The sequence below is a fragment of the Parasteatoda tepidariorum genome, chromosome 5 (genome assembly GCF_043381705.1).
Source record: "Parasteatoda tepidariorum isolate YZ-2023 chromosome 5, CAS_Ptep_4.0, whole genome shotgun sequence".
Classification (NCBI taxonomy): Eukaryota; Metazoa; Arthropoda; class Arachnida; order Araneae; family Theridiidae; genus Parasteatoda; species Parasteatoda tepidariorum.
Window position 1 is genome coordinate 52,818,274 of NC_092208.1, and position 20,899 is coordinate 52,839,172.

General features: G+C 31.2%; 1 long non-coding RNA gene across 1 annotated transcript in view; it reads right to left on the minus strand.

Moving 5' to 3' along the window:
• LOC139425710 (uncharacterized) overlaps positions 1 to 17,912 on the minus strand; it is a 117,237-nt gene extending 99,325 nt beyond the window's left edge. Inside the window, exon 1 of the long non-coding RNA XR_011636863.1 lies at positions 17,773 to 17,912. This is a non-coding gene — a long non-coding RNA (uncharacterized lncRNA). The remainder of the gene's footprint in view (positions 1 to 17,772) is intronic.
• Positions 17,913 to 20,899: the final 2,987 nt, after the last annotated feature.

Here is a 20,899-nt window from a genome sequence, read left to right on the forward strand (position 1 = left end):
GCCAAGATTTTGATTTTGAGAAATTCGATGCAGTATAATGCCAGTAAAAGAATGAATAATTATTATTTAATTACGGGACGAATCTCAAATATTTTATGAATTAATTTATAGACTGTTGGAATATTGTTACACCTTTAAAAAATCAGTAGTAATAATAAGTCATTGTTGGAATATTATGACTTGACTTACAAATTTTTCCTTTAATTTGAGAAATTAATTTATTTCTTATTTTATTTTCAAAGTATAAGCCTCAATTATTTTTTAGGTATTCATGAAAAAAAGATTTTATTAAAAATTTTTGTTTTGTGAAGCGTTATAGTAAGGACTTATTTTAGCGATTTTATCAAATCGAATATTTGCCTTTGATAAATTGCGATTTTATCAAATCGAATATTTGCGAATATTGCTCATATTTTAATAATGAAAGTAAAAGAAGTTTTTGCAAGAAATTAAAGAGGTACACAGATGTACAGAAAATAAGGATAGTTTGTAAAATGTGGAAAATTGTGAGTAAATATCAGTCAAATTGTTCAAAATCCTTCCTGAAGAGACACTGTTTGAAGGTGAAACGGTGTTTTGAAGCAAAACATTTCAGTTGACGTTAACATGAGTTAACATATCTGTGCACATCAAAAATAGTATAAATGGGATAGTGCCATACGGTGTGAAATGGGATTTCGTGTCATACGGAAATTATGTGCAAATGCTGTGCGGGGAAGAGAGTTAAAGGACTAAAAAGGCCGAAGGAAGGTACAAAAACGCTAAAAGGGCGTGTTTTGGAGAGGAAGAAATTTATTAAAACTAGAATGTAGACTATCTCAAACCAAAGTGCCTCGAATTCTAAATGTGCTTGAGTGTGTAATTTCAAGACAGTTCTGGAGGCTTCAAAATACTGAAGATGTTATCCAGCGACCTACACAAGGATGAATAAGAACTAATTCCTTAAAATTAGTCCGACGAATTATTAGTCACAATAATTCGTGGATTCCGATTTTAAGCAATAACTGCATGATGTCAAAGTGGCAGTTGTGTCAACGAACTAACCTCAGGGCTCACAGCTGTCACATGAATACGGATTACTGCTTAAGGGAAATTCAGGGAGGCTGATTTGTATGCCATATGATTAGAAGTTTGTATCACTTTCAAGTAAGCGTATAAATTGTTTGGTTTATATGGAGTTGAAAAATCATCACTTCTAGTATGCAAAAGTTGATCAATGTGATGTTAAGTAACGAGTCCTAGTCAATTTGAACGTGGATTCTCGTCTGTTAACGATATGAAAAAGACATGAAACTCATTATGTGTTCTCATCTAAGAAACATCACGAATCAAAGTTGGAAGAAGTCAAACTGGATCGCCGGACAGATCTATTGCAAAGTTGCAGTTCAATGCACAAAATATACTATACCAAGTTGGAGGACACGAATTTTTTAATTCCTAACTATGTATCTAAAGGCCAGGTTTCTCAAGGCTTGGTTTCTTAGGACAGGACGCCGTCAGCTGGAAACCAGCGTTAACCTCTGATTGGTCCATTTGTGAGTTGGATAGTATACGTCATCGAACGCTTATCTTGAACTTCAATTGCCGTCCAACTCAACTGCAGTTGGATTACAGCGTGACGTTAACCACAGAAGCAATGGCGGACAACATCCTGTTGCACATTGAAATCAGCCAAGATTTTGATTTTGACATTAAACATAGCTTCTTCATTAAACATAGCACTCTTCATTTAGCTCAGCTATAATGTGTTTTTTCTTGGACAAAGTCATTATTTGTTCTCTAAAACACTGGTCGACAATAACAAAATCAATACAAATTCAAAATAAATATTTGTTTACGTTATTAACGCATGCGCAATGAGAGATAATGTCTGCGTTGGACTGACTGCTCACGCTTAGCTAACAAAAAAGTATTTTTTGGCGTCAGCTCTACATCAACTTTCCGCTGACGCCCAGATAAGGCGCTTGTCCTAAGAAACCAGACCTTAAGAGAGCTAAACTCAAAAAATGCAAAAATCTCAATTGTGAAAAAAGGGGAGATGGCTGGTTCTCGGACTCATCAATTCAATTATGTATAACTTTCGAACACCATTGTTATTTTAATTTTGAATGGTCTGGGATATGTACCAGATTTTATTTTTTAAAAAAAAATATTTCCTCTATCCCAAAGCAAAACATTCCATGAAACGAAAGTTCTTTAATTAATGCATTTAAGATTTTTTTAAAACTCGTATTTTATATTTTAAATGGATAAAAATAGAGATTTAAGAACGCCTAGATATTGCTTTCAAAGCCAAAGTAATGTAAGACATAGAAGAAATAGTATTTTTTCTAGTGTTCCTTAGATGGTTTAAGCGAAGCGAAGGTTTTCTTTTCTGCCTGAAGCAAATGCTTGTACAATAAACTTTGCTTATTATCATTTTTGAAAACTTTGCTCATTAACTGGGATATGGAATAAAATCATGATAATATCAAATGCCTTTACTTTTTACGAGCAATCGAAAAAATTTCCGAACTCACTGATACGCTCCCAATTTATTTGAATTTTTTTCTCCTAAAGAGCAAAATTATACGAATCAGTAAAAAAAAGTAGCTAATAAATATCGTAAGGTCTCTAAGATTATTTAATATCTAAGTAAGCTACGCTTTTATCGATACAATATGTTCAAGGCTAGATTTCCCAACTATAACAATTGATTTCTTAAAAGTATGAGTTAAAATTTAATATACCATTGGAAATCATTTCACTTGCGCTTTTAAAAGCTGTTTTATCAAAATTTTCCAAATAATGCTTTTCCAATAACACCGAGTCCAATTTTGGAAAGCGTCAGCTGACGCTCGACTTTTCTATAATGACCGAATGTTGCAAATAACTTGATTCGAAATCAATGTTTAAATGTAGAAAACCATGTTGTCCTTCAGAAGCAAGAGATACGAGCGAATTGTATAAAACATTTGCATCTTAGTGTTTCATTTTTATACTTTTCTTTACTCTTATTTCCTTAATTCCATTTCTGTGAACGCTTTTATTTATTAAAATGGCTTTAATGTTTTTAAGGTTAGCTTAGAAATAATTTGTTCTTAGATTTCAGAAAAACTGAACTCTGAAAGAATCTGTTTAAGTATGCTGGTTTATTTTATTTTAACAAATCTATTATTCTTACTGTTCATTTTCTTTAATATTACAGTATTTTAATTAAAGTCGCTTAGATTCTTTCTTTTATTTTTTATTTTTTAAATCGAATGGAAAATGTGTTACAATGTAGGATTCTTTATAAAGTTTCTCATACGTGGAATAAAATGTTAATTTTTACCCTACGTAGTCAATTTAAGGTCTATATAAAAGTAATCCCTTTAAATATTGTTTCTTGATAACCTTAAATTGCTACGTATAACCAACGAGATAACGCAAATTTTTAGGTCCTTACTCAATTAAAATTAGCTTAAAAGTAATTGTACAAATAACCTATTAGTAGTTGTTCAATTAACCTAAAAAAAAGAGAGTCCAATTAACCTAAAAAAAAGAGTTCAATTAACCTAAAAGTAGTAGTACAATTAAAATAAAAGAGGTACAATTATTCTAATCGAACTGCAATAATTACGTACTGAAGGTTTATTTCTAATAGCACATTACAAAGACAACTAAATGCAAAGAAAGGGTAAAACAGAAAAACAATAGCAAAATAACAATGCACTAATTAAAAAAAAGTTAATGAACAATATAGTTCATAGCTTTTAATTTGTGTCTAGCCTCCCAATATTTTTGCCAAAGAGATACAGCATTGAATGCAGGCAACGACTCAAATGAAGGACATCCATTACGTATAGTTATCTGTTTTCAAGCTCAAAGGTTCTTCATTGACTTCAAGACAGTCTAGAATCCTACCCTTGTAATAAAATAAATTAATAAGTTGTGATGGCTTGGTTCAGATTTATTTACGTAGTTTATTAAATTAATCTGCATTAAATTTAAATTAAATGCAGATTGATCTTGGATAGGAAATGTGCCAAAAAATCAAAATATTGTATTCCAAAGGTAAGAGCAGAAATAGGAATGGCTATTCGAAGCACCTCAGGGTCACAAAAGGCTCCATAAAGGATGTTGCCTCCTTTAGATAAACAATTTTCTAATAATTGCGAAATTCTTCAGTGATCTTTACAACTTTTTTTTTCATTTTCTTTTGCATCAGACATGGCTTATAACAAAGTTTGATTTGCTTACTTAGAGTAATAACTTACGATTCCAGCTTTTATGTAACTAAACTCAATACTCATCTCATCCATTAGCTTAACTATATTCAGTAATTGAAATTTTTAAAGATAATACAGTGATTTTAAAGTCAATACAATTAACACCTTCACTAATTTACGAAACTTATTAAAAAACTTAAAATAACAGAGATGAACAAGAAAATTATGAATTAAATCAGTAAACTGTTAAGATACGAGCTTGGTATTGTAATTTATTAGATGCAGTGAGTATATTGTTTTAATCTTATTATCGATGTTCAATAACTGACCCAATTCTGACTTTAGGACTATCAATGTTCTACCGTAGCCTTGTTATTTTGAACTCAATACAAAAGACAAGGGAGCTCCTGGATTTGCATTGGGACAAACTAGCCTTTGTGGAGGATTTTTTGAGGAAACTAACCCGCATTTGAGTTACATCGAGAGGAAAACCATGAAAATCTTTTACTGATATCCCGACCGCAAAGGGATTCTAACCCGTGATCCGTCTACCACCGATGATATTTTTACGTCTACACTGAGATCGGTGTGAGCCGGAAGCAGAATTCGTATCAACTAAACACCACTGAGATACAAAACTGGTTCACCTAATTGGGAGACAAACTCTCTACCCCTTGAGTTACCGCAGCTCAAGAGAAATAATCAATAAATAATTTTAATACTTAAGATAAAGATTTTTAGAATTTAAAATATTTTTGGTCCAGTCCTTATATTGTTAACATCTGCAAGACCTATTACTTGCTTGACCCTTTTCATTTCTTGTTTGTTTTTCAAAATTTTTTGGAAACTTTCAAATAATCCTAGGAGTATTATGATCAAACTATTCTGCAAATTCTAATGATGGTGTATTTTAGCCCCATTAAATTTAAAATGCCTTCATATTGTTATTTAGCTTGAAATTTGTTGGAAAATATGTAAAATACTAGTGTAAAGCTATAAGCATTTAACTCCATCAGTCTGATTATTACAATAGTCTATGATTATTACGACCACTGGGTACCATGATCGAAAAATTTAGCAAATACATATATTTGGGTCAGTTAGATCCCCCTAAACTTACATTGTACATATTTATAAATACATTTATTTTTTATGTGAAATTTGTTAGAACTTAGTCACATAATGCAGATAAACTAGGAGTTACTACAATTGAGACCGCTGCAGGGTGGAGCTAAACAATAATTTCATCTTCATAACCATCACGCGATTGCCCGTGATGAGGTAAACTTCGCTTCAATTGAATTTTTTTAAAATAAAACATAAAATACTTATGGCGAGGTAGCAAGGTGATATTCAAGCTTTCAAAAATAAAATCGGGACACATTAAATCCAGAACTTCAGTGGGGACTGGACATGACTCGTGAAGAAGCATATTAAAAATAATTAAACGAAATGACCGCGATGAAATAAGTTTCAGTTGGTTATAATAACAAGTTTCAGTTGATAAAAAATTGATATCATTGCTTTATTTTTGAATATGAACGAAGTGTTTAAATAGATTGATTGAGTCCTGAGCTTAGTAAATATTTCCATTCCATCAACTGTTTCTTGTGTGTTAAACAATGCACTCATTTCAAGGTACGATATGAAACTTTTGAAGTACAGTTTAATCAGTTTCAGTTTGTAAACAACTGACACCATTATGTTGTTTTTGTAAGCTTGTCGATAATTTGTCTTTTCATTTACCTTGTACGTAGTTTCATAATAATTTGAAATGATTTGGTTGACTAAGTAAGAACACACCTGCTCATCTAAATGTCGAGATACATAAATTTTTCAAGACTATTTTAGAGTCAATCAATGCCCATGTTTGCATTATTGCCCATCAATTTCGCGTGTTTAAACTAGATTTTTGTATTTTTTTAAAGAATGATATTAGCGAAGTGGAATCCCATTAGTAAAAGGATCTTGAGTGCCGGAAGCTGCTCCGAAACAACGGAAATGGGATGGTAAAGAGGGAATGTTCGAAGTACGACGGAAATAGATTTTCCGGTGCTGGGGCGTTATCACCTGCTGCGAAGTCCTTACCGAAGACGTGAATGGCGTTTAAATCTATCTTCATCTCCTGAGTTGTTCCAGTTTCCCACTCAATTCTGATATTAAAAGTGAAAGGAATAAGGTTTGAAATTGGTGCTGCAAGGCAAAAACAATTTATAGTGAAATTTCCGTTTAGTACTTCACTTTTCGCGAAATAACAAGAAAATTCAGAAATTGTTCGATTAAGATTTTGAACCGTAGTAGAATCAGTAAAAAGCTATTTAAGAGCAGGATTTTCTTAATTATCTTACTGTTTATCTGGTGGACATTTTAAAAAATTTTTCTTCTTCGGCAATAGTAAATATTAAGTAAAGTTGAAAGCTACTTCCGAATTAAAAGAAAGCTAAAATTTAACTGTTATCTTACATTTCATTTCGCACAGTATCGATGAAAAATAAAGTGTGAAAAAAAAAAGATCCTAGACTGTTGAAACCTAGTCAGGATACCTTGCTACCCGTTTATACGAGGCCTGACATTAGGTGAACGAAGACGTAATTTTTTAAAATTATTTTTTCTTAGCATTGCTGGGCGAAGAGAACTTTGAGTCAGGTCAAAATTCAAGCGCGTGATGATTGGCTCTTTGCGTCACGTGGTTATTTTTTGCTAATTGCTTGCAAAGTGGGGTTCATAACACCAGGAATGGGGTACATTTGACTAGCCTTTTATCAGACTTGTGAAGTCAGAAAACTGCTTTCAGCAGCTTTTTTTCAGTCTTCTTGTTAATAAGGTGTTTTGTCTTAACGTTTGACATACATAAGTGTTAAATACAATCAAAAGTTTTTTACTGATTGAAACCATGTTGAAAAAATTGCAAGATATATTATGTTAAACTCAATTCATATTTAATATTCATTTCAGAAGAAAAAGGTCCCGTTCCCTAAAAAATATAATCACATAAATAATCACAAAATATAATATAATCATAAATATCATAATATAATAAATATCATAATATAATATAATCATAAATATAATATAATCACAAAAAATATAGTATCAGTGGTTTCATTGATACATACGTATTAGCGTTTTATATAATACAAGGAGGCTTCGTCCCCTGCTCGCTGGCGCTCGCCAACCCCCGGAACTGCTTTCGCAGTTCATTTCGGATTGCGAAGCAATCCGATGCTCGCTTTGCTTGCTCATTGGATACGTTCTTAACGTCTAGCTTTTGTATACTTTTTTGAACACTGAAGTTCCGAAAACTTTTCACTGTAGAAAATTCTAAATTTGTGCATTTCAATATTAATTTGAAATTGCAAACAGTTCNGTTTTTATATCAGAATTTTTGCAAGTTGCAATCGCGCAAACTGGCATTTCGATAATAGTTTTAAATTCTTGTAAATTCACTGCAAAAACTGAGGAAAGTCATTATAGAAAATAACAAATGTCTTAGAATTATTTGTTACCTTATGAGATCCAATATTAGTTTGAGCTAGTAAGGCCAAACGCTCCGTTCTTGAAGTAAAAGTGCGAGCTATGCACCAAAGTGACGTCACTGGAGTGACGTCGGAGGATCGGCGCGGCGAGAGATACTTCAAAGGAGTGAACCAGCCCTTCTATTCTCTTTAGCCCTGCATTTGACTAGCCTTTTATCAGGCTTGTGAAGTCAGAAAACTGCTTTCAGCCGCCTTTTTTCAGTCTTCGTGTAAATAAGGTGTTTTGTCTTAACGTTTGACATACACAAGTGTTAAATACAATCAAAAGATTTTTCCTGATTGAAATCATGTTGAAAAAAATGCAAGATATATTATGCTCTCAATTCATACTTAATATTCATTTAAGAAGAAAAAGGTCCCGCTCTCTAAAAAATATAATCACATGATAAAATTTGTTAAGTAAGTCGCCAAGGAAAAAATTATACTTATATAGATATATTTTTCAGATAAACGAACTATATAGGATAAATGTTTTAATAATGTTTGTGACTGAAAACTATATTCAATATAATTTTCAAATAAACAAGCTTTCAAAAATTTAAAAATATTCTTAAAAATTTTATAATACCTTTTGAGGAAACAACACGCGATTTGAGATTATTTAGACTGCATAGTATAATTTTTTTTCAAGTTTCGTAAGTAATTCCTTAAAGTTAATGTCCGTGGTACAATGAAAAATGATTAGAATGTTCGATAATTTTCGTCAAAGATCATTACAACTAATGGAACACTTAGAAAACTTTCTTTGAGCACTGAAATAAGTAAAATTATAATATAATCTTTAATTATGATAGTAATTTCTAATTTTTTGAGCGAAAATTAAATGTGTTGTGTTGTAAAAATAATTTTTGATATTTAGATGACAAAAAATAGCTTATAACAAAATGTGAACAGATCAATAATTTGTGACAAATGACTTATACAGATGGACGATAACATATTATGAATTTATTTCGATTTAATACTTTATTCCTTAAAAAAAGTATAATAATTCAAGCAGTGTTCAGATTTAGGAACTTAAAATTTTTTTTTTACAAAAATAAAAATGCAATTTTAAATTTGAAAATTGTTCATTATTTTTTAAAAAAAAGCAAAGTAAACTTTTTGAAGATAAAGTAACATAAAACATCGTTTATAAAAAATAAATTAGAACATGTTAGTATTAAAGCAAGTTATTTCCCTTTTTGTCTACAATTACGAAAAATATTTATGAACTTTGCAAACAGTTAAAAATGGCTTATATGAGAATTGTAATTTTTTTTGCATGCCTAATTAATGTTACAGTTGCATAAGCAGTTCTAAAGTGCCCATGTAGCTTTGGAAAAAAATCCAGAAGTGTGCGCTACATCACGTTATCGAATCTTAACTTAAAGTTATCGAATGTATAAAAAAGAAGGAAAATGCAAAAGAGTAATAAAGAAATTTTCAGCTATTCATACTTTATATTATGTGTACGTATGTGTACAAAGAATTAATTTTTCCTCACCTATTATAAAGCAACTAATTAATATCTCCCTATTTATATCTTTGCGAGTGGCTTTGAAAAGATGAATTGATTCTTTTCATCTACATTATGCACACACTGAGCAACAAATTGGAAACCTATGAGATTTTTTATGAAATGCAGGAGGGCAAAAAAGTCTGCAAAATCTGTTTGTGACATGGGAGAAAACCTCATTAGAATGTTATCATAAGTAAGGTAATTCGGAGTATTTTATTATAAATCCAGTAGAATGTCCTAAACGATAGATCTTTCATCATTTGAAAATGTGCTTATTGTTGGCGCTCGTTTAGCAAGAACCTCGTTCGTGGATACAGCAGATCTCACTGGGTTTTCAAAAGCAAACTTATCAAAGGTTTTCTAAAGTTGAAAACATTACACACAATCACTGTCTAGAAGATGCAACTGCGGTTCGAACACAATTAACCGAGAATGTGATCAGAGCACTTTCTAATAATTCTACGACAGAAAGTGGACTCTACAGTGCTTCAGCTGAAAAAACTTTCAACCACGGTTCATTCAAAACGATTTAGACGCAAACCATGAGCAGAGAATTGCAGAAGATGGAAATACGTAGTGTGATGCCCATGATGAAACCTCTCATTTCTGCCCAAAATATCAGAATTTGTTCAGAATATTTAACTGGGTTCTCAAAAGCAGTCATAGCAAAGTCGGAACCAGAACTCACAGTCACTGTCTAGAAGACGTAACTGTAGTTCTGACACAATAAAGACCATGATCAGTGCCGTTTTCGGTAAATTGTACTACAAAAAAATGGGCTATACTGTGCTTAAGCTGACAAAAGCTTCCAACCATAGGTTCTTTTCAACCTATGTTGGCTCGAACGATGCGTAGTGTGATGCCTGTGATGAAACTTCTTCTTTTCTTCTTGCTGCCCTAAACGTCAGAATTAATTTGCTGTGGTATCGGAAAAGACGACAATTGTCATCCAAGGAATAGAGAAAGGGTTATTTGGATTGGGGAAACCAGCTCCACCTTTCTTTGCCCTTTCAAGTGGTTTCGAATTTGGTGAGAACCCAACGATGCTATGAAACCATTGAAAAGTCAGAACAGTCCAGCTTTTTTTTTTCTGTACGTGGCGCAGAACTGCTTTAATTCAGGTTGGTGTTAGCTTTCATTGCAATGAATAATAAGCTTCAAAAATATTTATTTAAAATTAAGAAAACATAATAATTGAAAAATTTTGAAAAATTAACTTAAAATTAAAGAGTAACCATTGCCTAGTCTTCTGCACATATCCACCTCAAAAGCAATTGATTTTCTCAGAATTTCACCACTCGCTCTTCTGAGAATCTAGTTTCACTTCTATTTTCTTCCTCCCTCAAGATTTTATTCCTTCTTTTTATCTCTCTGATTACCAAACAAACCAAATCCTTCGGTCAATTGGCTTGTAGATGAGAATTCTTGCACCCATCTTCCTTTGTTCGCTTTGTAATTCTCACACCAGATCCCTAAACAATGTGGGGCATGGACTGTTTTTCTGAAAGTGATGCCCTGGTGTTTCTCCAGTGTAAACAAAAACCATGTGGTATCTGAACAATTGGCAAATCTGGTGCATCCTGCAATTTTGCATTATTTGCATATAAGGTGACGGATATTTCGCAGACAATAATGCAACTATACATCACTCCAGAAACATTTAAAGTTGATTAACTGAATATCAATCCGACTTCCAACACCTTCCATGCCCACCACAATGCTCAGATCTTAACATTATAGTAGAGAATGTTTCGGGTATGTTGGAAATGCACAACCGAGAACATACTCCCATCAAATTTACAGGATCTGAAAGTGAAAGCATGATATTCTCTGGACATAAATGTACTCCAGAAGCCATTAGAATTTATATCTTCAATAAGAAGGGCTGTTATCCATGCAAAAAGAGGTCAAATAAATTATTAAAAAAAGGTTTTTTATTCATTTGCTGACGTATATACTTATTTCGCTTAAAAGTTCCACTTTCAAATCCACTTCAGTTCCACTTTCAAATAGAAAACTATTTTTTATCCATCTTTTACTACAGTTTCCCACATCTGATATTTCCTTTTAGCAAAGTGTGAAAGAAAGAGGTTACGAAATTTAATTATATGATTTTAATTAAATGAATTAAAAATTATAAAAACTAGTAATTCTACTAAAGGTTTGAAAATTAAAATGGATGAATTCTTTTTAATCTACATTATACATTTTAAGTACGAAAAATTATTCCATCTAAACTGAAATGTGAGAATAAAAGAATTTAAGTTGAATACAAAAATCTCAATTTGAAAAGATTACTTAAATACTTTTGTTACATTTTCAAATAATGTGGGAATAACTACTTTTTTAAACATCTTTTACTATACTTTCTCACATCTAATATTTCCTTTTAGTTAAAGTGTGAAAGAAAGAGGCAATAAAATCTGCCAAAGACAAAATCCCCATTTTTATGGAAAGATAGAAAGGGGAAGAAAAAAAAACGTTCACCTTCCAAAAACTAAATGATTCTGCTTGAGGGATTTGTATGACCTAAGGACTGAGTGGGCAAGTGAGGGAAATAAAATCCCGAAGACAATTTGATAGAGAACTCACTTCTGATACAGACAGTAGGAAGAAAAGAAAAAAGTCTGGAAGGTTGAGAAAGAAAAAAGAATTTTTATTTTCGAATTCAAAGCAGCAACTCTCTGTTCACTTTCATTCAACTTTGATTCGAAAAAAAAAAGTTATAAATTTGTTATTCGACTCTGTAAAAGTGAGAGAAAACATTTCACGTTTGAATCCAGCTGAGAAGCCCTCGGGTGTATTTAAAAGGGATTTCTTTTCCCAGTTTCAGAGGCCACTTCTTGCTGAGGAATTTAGAGATAGGAGATTTGGCGGGACGATAACATCTGTAAGGCGTTAAGACGTCTTATTTGTTCCCTTGAGGTTAACTTAAAGCTTTAAAGTCTTGGAAAACACGTTTAGCTGGAGAATATCTGATTTTGGGAAATAAAACAGGAAACTAGAGTTTAACTTTAGGCGCGTTAAACTGAAAATGTTTCAAGGAATAATTCAAAAGAAAAGACGCCTTTATTGAATTAACTTTTCGTCGTTTTTGTTCTTTTAATAGCATGCCTTAATGAAATAATAATAATAAAAATAGAATGGACAAACTTTAGCATATAAGCAATTATGATATCTCCGCGGAGAATAAACTTTAAACAATATCATGTTGGAGAATTGAAGGGAAAATAAACTGGCGATTAAAAAATGCACACTTATAAAATCTTACTAGCATGAAATTATTACGAATTATCATTATTACGAAAAGAATATATTACAGTTAGTGGAAGGTAGAAAATCAATTAAGAGGTAATAAAATAATCCCGGGAGAGCCAGCACATTTAAAAATAATTATACTCAGCCTTATGATGCGCTTAAAATATAATTAAATAATAAATACTATACCATTTACTCGATACAAATACCAAAAGCTATAATTATTTTATGTATAATTTAATTATTAGCTCATTTTTGTGAAATATAATATTGTGCGTTTTTCATTTATTTTCTCATATTATTTAACACGTTTTACGCGTTTAAGGTTGCTGTGCCGCATCATATAAAAAATTAAACCTTAATTATAACTAATTAAAACCATATGAGAGTTCCGTGTAACAGTTTAACCGAATTAAGTAAGGTCATACGAGAAAATTTCCGTGTAAAAAACAAAGATACAAAACTGCAGCAAATAACATAGTTATTTTATTTATATCAGATATCCAAAAAGAACCAACAATTAAAAAAAATGAACTACTGAAAAATTAAATGAGCACTGTTAATTGCGTTCTGCTTATAACCAAAAATTTATTCTAAAATATAATTGAAACTAGTTGCAAATTTAGTCAACACATGTGCTGTGACAGGAAAAAATTGCTTAATTCGAGTAAAAAATATTGAATAAAAGGTAGGATTGAGTGAATGTATGCTTGTTTGTACTTCGAAATTATATTCTATTGCACAATTACGTGGCAACCTAACATTTTTTAATCAGTTTCGAATCTTTTTGGATATTAGTCCTATTATATATAAAAATTGTTTCTGAGCAGCATTTAATAGAATTAAATTGTAGAAATAACCAAGCGATTACAAAGAATTTCATAAATTCAATTAAAAAGAATAAAAGAAAACAATGAATTCATCAATCTAACTAGTAGTTGAGCTTTTTGTCGTTGCCTGGCGCTAATATCACCGCTTGGGCAAGCGTTGCCATTTTGCCACGAACTGAAAAAATAATAATAAAAAAAAACAACATGTCGCCTTTTTGTATACTCTGATATTACATTGGTAATCAATATTTCTGTGCTATTGATTACGTTATAACAGGTTTAAGTTTGTTTCATAAGGTTTATTGAACCTCTTAAATAAATTGTGAAACGCATTGAAAAGAAAAAAAAGCATAATGAAAATACTTATTGTATTTTGGGAAAGAGATGCAAGGAGAAAAATACCTTAAATCAGTAGAACTTAATTTGAATTGGCAAAACTAACAGATCTTATGCTGAATTTTCGGTTATTGAGAGAAATAACTTACATTAAAATCTTAAAATTTACCAAAAAAAGAAAACATTTTCCTTGTAAACTATTGATAAATTTATGAAGGTTTTGAAGAAAATTCTAATGGAAATAAAAGGAAAGAACTTTTTTTCTTCCATCAGAATTAGAATAAAAAACAAACAAAAAAACAACAGGTTATCGAACAAACTTTTTTTCATGGATTTAGAAATTTTGTTTACTGTAGGAACATACTTTCGAAGAACAATCTTATTCATAATTCCATGTAACTAAAATTTTCAGTAGTCTAAATCAAAACCACGTAATTAAAAATTATAACAAACTTCGCTCTAAACAAGCATTTGAAAATTCGCGTTAACTGAAAAAAGCAATATTATGTCAGAATGTCAGACGATATAAAATTTCTTAGTCATGTTACCAAAGTGTTTGTTTAACTGTTTGTTGAAATTGGACATCAGCAAGTGACGTCATCGTTCTTAAATCGTGGCATTTAATGATTCTGAAGCAGATTAGACACACACGCTTGACCCCTTTTACAGGTATCCAATTGAATCCGATTTAAATAATAAGATTAGGCACAATCACGTCAATTTGTCTCGAGTTGCAAGTACTCAAAGATTTAAGGAATATATAAATAGATATATTTAAAAATTCGTGTTGCTAATCAACCACAAGGTAACAAAATATCAGAACATATCACATTTCATAGTCGCATGATCTAAATTTAGCTGTTTGATGGAATTCAGATAGTTTTCTATTTACCAATTTAAAATAATCCAGAAATTAGTAGTTTACAGTTCTCATTTCTTTCATATAATATAATAATAAGTCAGGGTAAGGAAACTTTCTTTTGAACTTTCAAAAGATAATACATTTTATGGCAAACGAACAAATTACTTCCGCATAAAAGTAATTTATTTTCCAGTAATTATCTTCAATTTATTAATACTGCCGACAGAATTCTAAGTAAATATCCCATAACTATCAATTACTCTGTCATCAATGGATTACATTAAATCATCAAGATTTAATTTATTCCGTAGGGGAACATATTGTAGCCGCATTTTGTAGCCCTCAGCCATTTCGAAACAACAGAACTCGAGGTTTGGGATATTCTCTGGGGGATCTAATCACTTTTCACCAAATAAACGGTGCCAAGACGAAGACCAAAAACAAAACCAAAGGGGAATGTTTTTAGCGGCCCTTCTAATACAACGGTTCACCCTAAGTAATTTCCAGTAACTGCGGCGATGGGTGATTTGTTGGCTACAGTGGCGCAGCAGTCTTTGCCATAAAATGGCAGACTTTAGCTAGCTCGCAATTATTTCTCTACCCATCGAGGGACTAGCTGTCGATAAACTAGCATTTAAGTCCCTCGCCGCGTTCGAAGAAAATAGAGATAGAAAAAAGAAGATAGTATATATTCTGTGTTGCTTAGCTTAATGCTGTAAGCTAACTCTTTATGTTTATAGAGATTAAGGTTTATCCAAGTTCCTTTACCGAAATTTGATAACGGAGGTTATGAAGAGCTTAAGAAGACACTAGCAAAAGCCTTTGTTTCATTTTATCTTCTAAAATAAATTTCTTTGTTTCATGAACTTATCTCCCTTTTACTGAGCAGGGAAATATATGATTACTTTTAATTTAAGCTTTTAGAAAACTAAGTTTTTTTTTGTATAAATCCGCTTAGAAAGTAATATAGTCTAACCGTATTTTTTTTAAACAATATTTTACCGAGAAATAAATTTTTGAATTATTTGAAGAGTATGCTTAGAGATAAAAAAAATATCGCTACTAAGTTGAAAATCTTATAAATTCATACTCTAAATTATTATCTTAATAGCTTGAAACAAATCTTGAGAATAAAGTTAAACTAAAACAAAAATTGAACCATTTTCTGAGATGCGTTAAGCGATAGTTGAGTAGTCACTTTTACAAATTATATTTTAACTAATTGAATTAAAACTTGTATCATTCCAGGCAATAAGTGGTATAGCCACACACCGTCATCTTTTAATGTTGAACGATGCTATCATGCAATTTTGAACCAAATTCAGAAAACTAGAGAACTCATAATTGCAGTTTAATGACAATTGTCGTTTCGGAAAGATACTAACCAATATATGAGGAACATTGGAATGAACACCTTGAAAATCTCTCCAGGGCAAATATATATACCTTTTTTGGGATAGCAATATAAAGCAACAAGATTATATCCTTTCAGAGGTTTCAATCAGAATAGATTCATCTGATTTCGTGTTCAAGACAGAAAAAACAGATATGTTTAAAGAACAAGAAAATTATTATAACTAATGCGAAAATAAAACTGTCAAAATCTGTTAGATTTCCGTAGGAAACGATTACAGTAAGTGAAACGTGACTACTAAGAGCTCCAGGTTTCATCATATAGTTAAAAGAGCTTGATGTTTTTAGTTCAGTCATCCTCAAAACTTATTTGCACGATTTTGAATGCGTTTTTTTTATCTTTCCTAAATATTAATCTACGACTCCTAATAGCCAATGATTTTCTGTTCATTTTCAATAAAGGTTCTGTAAATATATTGAGGGTGGTGATTACTGATTACAGAACATAAAGTATTTTCTGATATCAGAAGAGTGTATAAATCTTCAAGTGTATATATTCATATAAATATAAAAGAAAAAGAACCCTGATTTTTCCTAAAAATCTAGAAAACTATATATGAAATTTGCAAATTTATTGCTAAAAATGAAATGTATAAACGAAAAAATGCTAGAAAATATCATTAAGATAATAATGGAGGATTAGTGGAAACCCTTAGAAGGTAAGTCCTGTTTGAAAAAATGTTGGTATGAGAAAAATCAATTAAAACAGATTGAGCACAGAAAAGGACAGGTATTGAATTCGTTTCAGCTTTTGCTCTAAACGAAATAGCTTCATTGCTTTCGTTCAAAAATGCAATAAATTGAAAAACTTTACTTTGTTATTTTACCAAACCTCTCAATTCCATAGTTCAATTTAAAGGTGGAAATTTTGTTTAAATTTTAAAATAAAAGAAGTACAAATAGAAGTTTTTAAGTTACTGGATCCAAATAAACTAATGTTCGAATACTAAGAATTAAAGCTTGATAACTCCAGGTTAGGAATAACGTTTAGAAAATAAATTGACATAAAACTGAGTTTCAAGCAAATTTAAATTGTATTTACCATAAAGGAATTTAAAAAACTTTCTAAGGAGATTCCATGCGGAAGTTAAATTAGAAACTGAGTTATATATGAAGTTAAAAATATAATTATTTAGTTATACAGGATACTATTCTAATTATTAGTAGCAGAATGTAATAAAAAATCCATAGAAAATTCGAAATTTTTTTAAATGGTATCAAAATGTTTAAAGTATTTGTACAAGTGTTTTTGTTTATTAAAGCTTAAAGGTTTGAAAACAAATTTGAAAAATGATAGTATGGAAGAAAATGATAGGAAAACATTGTTTAAGTTTTAGAATGCTACCGATTGCTAAAATCTATTATCTATATTGTAATCTATTATTGTAATCTATAATAAAAGCATTCAAAGGATTTTTATGTCGCCTGATTGGCAAAACTGTAAACTAAAAAAAAAATATAAAATTATATTTAAAGATAAAATTTACTTCCTATGATTTAGAAAAGGATGACAAATTGTGCCTGTATATCATGAGCATGATTTGTACATAATATCACTTTGTGTAATCTTTTATGTAGAGGTAATAATAATAAAATTCAATACTAGTTATTGCATTTTTGAATCCACTGTAACTTATTTAAAACTTTTAAGATTGAGTAAGAATAGACAATAAAATAAGTTAAAAAAAATAATCAATTATTACATAAAATAGATAATTTTTTTTTAAAAATCATACAAAAGTATAAAATATTTTTTAGTTTACTTATTAAATAATCCAAGGTTGGAACATTTACAGTATTTTGAATCCATTTCTACTCTAGCTATCAAGAAATAATTTATGCTTACCTCATGCACATGGCTAGTTCAAAATATCTGTAAATTCAACACCAAATAAGTCTGAATTTCACACCAGTTTACTTATAAGATTTACTTCAGCCTACTGTAGGGAATTGCAGTATCACGCATAACTTACTGCTACTTCTGAACAAAACACACGTCTTATGAAAAATATTAAAACTACACACGCAAAACTAAAATGATGACTTCTATCAATTTACAGAACAAGGCAGTAAACTTTCGAAATTCATAAAGGAAAAAAGACATTATTAGAAAATCATGTGACATTTGTCACAGTCTTTGTTTGAAAATATTACATATCATGTAATATGCTTCCGGTTGCTTAGTCTTGTTCAGTTTATTTGCAGAAAATAGGGTCAGGGGTCGACATATGATCAAAGATTGCGAGAAATAAAATTGATTCTGATCATTCAACTGGGAGCTTGCGGGAGGTAGTCCCGCAGTGGACTGATCGTTAAGACACAGTTCCCAGCAGATCACCAAAGTCAAGCATCACTGACTGCGGTCAGTGTGCGGGTGGGTGACCACTTGGATCAGTTTGCGTAGGGACCGATGGTGTGCGGTATTGGTCCTCGTTAAACTGTTCCACCGTAAAGTGCTCACTTCGTGTGCAGGTCGTTGGACTACCGAAGCAGGGATGCTCTCCCCCTGGCAGAGGATCAAAATTGTGATGGCATGTCTTCGGATCATCCTCAGGGATGTTTCCCAGACAGTCACAAATATCCCATTGTGCAGCTCTAGTGCGACGTAAATGAACTACAGCAACAACGACAAGCTTGCGGGAAGAATAAAATTGAAGTTTATGCTCCTAACTTATAGAAAAATTTAAATACTTTCCTTTAGTGCTTGATTCAAGTTAGAGCAACCTAATTAATGTTGCGAAAGATTAACTACTTGAGAGTCTCACGATTATGTCGTTCTGTTAAAATTTTAGGAACGTTGAGGTAGTGGATTCGATTCTCACCATAGCGCTGAATACATGTTGTTTTATTCTTTATTTACGATATCCTGGAGCCTCCTTGGCCGATTTTCCTCACTAATCCGCAAAGCCCTCAATCATGCGGGGGTAGTGGGTTCAAGTCCTGACGTTACTATAGATATATCTATGTGATGTACAGTGCGAAAAAAAAGGATTATTCTGAATAATTTTTGATTTAATAATCGGATCTTTACATTCTAGGACTCATTCTTAATGGTTCGAGGGGGTGACCTCAAATATACTAATTAAATAGTGCAGACGATGTTTTAAGTTACGAAATCAGACACAAAAATGTATTTTCTCTGAGTAAACTTTTCTCTTTTCATTGGATTCAGATATGTGATCTCCGAAACATAGGGGGTAGCCGCAATCACGGAAATATGGTCCCTATAGTTTGGTCAGGAGAGTGATTCAAAGTTTGGACCCTTTATGTTAATTTTACCTTTAGCGTATTTCGTCATATTTCAAGAAATTTTTAAGCGAATTAAAAAAGTTTTGCCCACAATTATAAAATTCGTTCATCCAAAGATAATTCCATGCAAGAAATAAATTTTAGTAAATATTTATTATTATTTAATTTAATAATAGGCAAAAATAGTTTGAATAGTATGGAATGCAATTTGTGCATCATTTTACAGTATTACCTACTTTACATGGCAAAATACAAAATTAAGCGAAATCGACTGAATAATTCTTGAAAAATTGAATTTTAAATTAGTCTCATATTTAAAATTTGATACGTCAGGAACTATTCAACCGGTCAGTTTTTTAATATCAATATTTCTATTTGATTGATAACTACTTACTAGAACTCTACTAATGTGTTTTTGGTTTGTTCTTCCTTAGCGGTGACCCAAAGGCAATACAAATGCATGCATGCACTATATTGCGATAATTAGATTCGGGAAGTAGATTACCCAACTTTTGGAACTCGACTCTCAATTTTCACACCATGTGTGGATTTTTTCAGCTCTGAATCTACCGCTCTGGGAGATTTAGATTGCAAGAATCTCTTACATGAGTCAAATTCCTAAGACTCACGAACTTAGAAATTTGTAATTCGACTGGAAAATTACCATAAGGAATTAAGTCTCTGGAAAAGATTCCTTATAGTTTAAGGTTTGAAGGGCAAAGATTCTATCCATTGCATTAATCAGGCCGTTTTTTATTTTTTAATTGTAATTAATTCAAATTTGGAATTCACATTTTAGAATTTTCTTAACAGTTACGGCGTTATGAACAGACCTGGTATGCTCACATAATCAAATGCAAAAGTGTCATAACCGGAAATTTTTCTACTAGAGAACCCAACCAAAAGCTTTACAAACGCACCTGGTACGGACACAGTGTTGGGAGAAGAAAAGGCAGTTCCTAAAAACGTTGGTTTTCCTTTTGGAAGAGAAAAAAAGTTTAGTTCGTTTTCTGAACGAGGGTGCAATGCTGAAACGGTTAAAAAAATATCAAGGAAGTAGGTCGCAAAAGGCAATAGAATTAATTGGAGATTTATGTTCCCTCGTCACTGAAAATTAAATAAATATTTTAAATTGAAAAAGAAAATAAAAAATATTTTAAATTTTAGCAGGCAGAGAGAGATCATTCCTTTTTAATCTACTAATATTTTTGCCAGTTTATGCGTTTGAAAGGCTTACTTTAACAAATAGAAAACCAACAAATAGATCACTTAACAAATAGAAAAAACAATGATTAATAAAATTAGAAACAAATTACTATTCGACACTATTTGTTTTTAAAACAATATCACAAAGAAAGATATCAAGACATATCCAGGGTTATGATTGGAATTGAACCCGTTGCTTCTATGCTCTTGATTGTTCGGCAGTAATACCAGTATTCGAAATGTTTTTCCCATTTAACCATTTCGTTTGATTTCAGACAGATTTCCCACGAACAATTAGCTATGTAAGTTTTAAATAAAATTAATATTAAAACTTCTTACATAATGCGTAACAAGTAAAAAAATTCTTCAATTGTATATGCATTTTGGTATTCCTTAGAACTCCGAAATCGAAATTAATTTTTAAAATACTGCTTATACTGCTCTTTTTTTTTCTTGAAAATACCACTTAGAATATTTGATAACAAGTTAATTAGATTGGGAAAAAATGGATTAACTTT